Source organism: Trachemys scripta, unplaced genomic scaffold, assembly GCF_013100865.1.
Source record: "Trachemys scripta elegans isolate TJP31775 unplaced genomic scaffold, CAS_Tse_1.0 scaffold_122, whole genome shotgun sequence".
Taxonomy (NCBI): Eukaryota; Metazoa; Chordata; order Testudines; family Emydidae; genus Trachemys; species Trachemys scripta.
The window spans coordinates 55,365-58,222 of NW_023260495.1; positions in this window are offsets into that span (position 1 = coordinate 55,365).

Here is a 2,858-nt window from a genome sequence, read left to right on the forward strand (position 1 = left end):
ATCCCAGCACACTCCCCTGTCAGCATTCACACACCACAGTAAGAACAGTCCCAGTTCGTCACACGGGGTAACCTCAGCTCCCCGCTGGCTGATACGCAGGGGAGCCGGGAATGTGCCCCGGTGTGTGTGTGTGTGGGGGGGCGTGAGATCCAGACGTGGGGCTGGGTGGGGCCGGCTGGAAAGTCCCATCTCACGGCAGCCTCAGGGCTCAGCTCAGACCAGGCCACCTCCTTACGGAGTGTGGGGCACCCGACGGGTCAGCTGTGCCCCTCAGTACAACAAAAAACAGATGGCAACTCTGGGAGCAATGGGGCAGGGATCACACAGATTCCCAGCCTGGACGGAGCGGGAGATCAAGGAGGTATAGAGCTGGGGAGAGAACCCAGGCTCTATACCTGCTCTAACCCACCAGCCCCCACTCCCCTCCCAGAGCCAGGACAGAACCCAGGAGTCCTGGCTCCCAGCCCCCACCTGCTCTAACCACCAGCCCCCTCTCCCCTCCCCAAGCTGGGAGAGAACCCAGGTGTCTGGGCTCCCAGTGCCCGACAGGAAGGTTGGCAGGGCTCCAGCTACCCAGCTCCGTGGGTGGTGCCCGAAGCCCCGGCGAGGCCTTTGCCCTGCACATGCCGTGCTGCCCTGTGCCCGGTTCCACAGCCACTCTCTGGCTGCTGAGTGAGTCACGGGAAAGTCTCTCGGTGCCCGGCTGGAGCTGGCACCGAGCCCGGCTCGTGGCACGAGGCTCCAGCGCCCCCTACCGGCTGCACGCCCCCCGCTGGGATCTCGGCTGGTTTCCGAGAAATCACCCAGGCTCGGGGGGACGGTTGGAGCCGGTCACGAGGGCGGAAGGAGCGTGACCCCGTGACCCACACTGGGGGGGGGCAAATAGCCCAAGTTTATAGGGCCAGGCCCGCGATTCGGGGCTTTGTGTGACCTTATCACCCCCCCCCCCCAAGCCCAAGTTTTCACACTTGCTGTCTGGTCCCCCTGACCCCTGCCTGCCAGCGACCCACACGACCCACTGCGGGGTGATCCTATGGGAGCCGGTGGGCCAGAGAGAGAGAGAGAGAGAGAGAGACAGAGCACCCCCTACTGCCCAGCGCGGGCCATGCAGCAATCTCAGTCCCTCAGCCCCACAGCACAGACCTCACCCGACCCTATGTGTGTTACCCACCCGCAGGGACTTCCAGCCCCTCGCCCCATCAACGCATCCGGCCCATTCCCAGGGCCATGTGCCCTATTTATCCCTGGTGGAACCGTAGCTGACTGGTGTGGGGCACTGGTGGCGGGGGGGAGACCCAGCTAGAGGGGCCTGGTTATTGGGACTGCAGGGGTGAGGGATACCAGGCTAGATGGGCCCATGGGTGGGACCCGGGGCAGCAGGGAGGGGGAGACAGACCAAGACGGACCCATTGTCCAGTGTGTGTCTGGGGGGTGGAGGTGGGGGGTGTATCAGACTGGATGGGCCCATAGTCTGTTCCAGGGCAGCAGGGGGGAGAGCGGGGCAGATGGGCCCCTGGCTCTGTCCCAGGGCAGCAAAAGGGACACTGGGCTAGATGGGCCCATGGGTCTGACCCAGGGCAGCAGGGAGGGGGAGACTGAACGAGATGGACCCATTATCCAGTGTGTATCTGGGGGGTGGAGGTGGGGGGGTGTATCAGACTGGATGGGCCCACGGTCTGTCCCAGGGCAGCAGGGCAGGTGGGGGGACATCAGGATAGACGGGCGCCTGGGTCTGAGCCAGGGCAGGTCGGGGGACACCAGGGCAGATGGGCCCATGGGTCTGTCCCAGGGCAGCAGGGCAGGTGGGGGGACACCGAGGCAGACGGGCCCCTGGGTCTGACCTGGCACAGCCAGTGCCCTGCCCCGCCGGCGGGGGGGGCGGCGAAGGGGCAGCGGCGTTTCAGGGGGTCTGTGAAGGCCAAGAGGGTTTTCCCGTCAGTCGAGGCACCGTGGCGGGGGCTGGTCCCAGGACAGGGGCCGGACACGCAGGGGGAGGTCAGAGCGTTTCCCGGCCCGGCGTTGGCTGGGGGAAGGGAGGAGCCCGCGGGCAGCCGTGCTCGGCGTCAGGGGAGGGGCTCAGAGTGGCAGAGCCGGGGCCCGGGGCCCGGACCGCTCAGCACCCGGAGTTAACGCGCCGGGAGAGACCCACAGTGACAGCCACGGGCAGCACAGCAGGTTCTCGACGTCTCTCCCCTCGCTGGGAGCAGCCGAGGGCTTGGTTCTCCTTACACTCCAACCAGTGACTGGCACCAGCTGCAGCCGGGAACCCCTCTCTGCGGGCCAGGGAGCGGTGGGGGCTCCCCAGCACCCGGGGGCTGCTCCAAACCAGCATCAGGATTTACCGTCGCTGTATGGGGTGTCCCACGGTAACGTGCCCCAGTGCCCCTGGGACTGGCCCAGCGAGAGGCCCTGTGGCTGGCTGGACTCCCCGGCGGTGAAAGCCGCTCCGCCCCCACGCGTGACCGGTACCAGTGGGGCTGTGTCTGGTCTGAGTTCACCAGGGGGGAGGGGGGGACACGCGCCGTGCGCACCCAGCCTGATGAAGCGGGGTGGGGGGGGAGAGATCCAGGGGAGGTGGACGCCAGCAGGGAGCAGAGCCAGAGCCCACCTCTGACTGGGACGAGGGTTTGGGGGCTGATTCCCCCTTGTGCCCCCAGGGTGAATCGGCAGGGGCGGCACTGGGGCGAGGGGGGCTGGGCCGGGGAGAAGCTTGGCTGGGTGAGAGGAGAGCCAGGCCACATGGGGACAGGAGCGGGCGGGGTGGGTTGTTATGCTGATAAAACTACACAGAATCTTTTCAGGGGAGAAGGCAAGATGCCACGTTTATTATGAGAACACAATTTGATTTATAATCAACA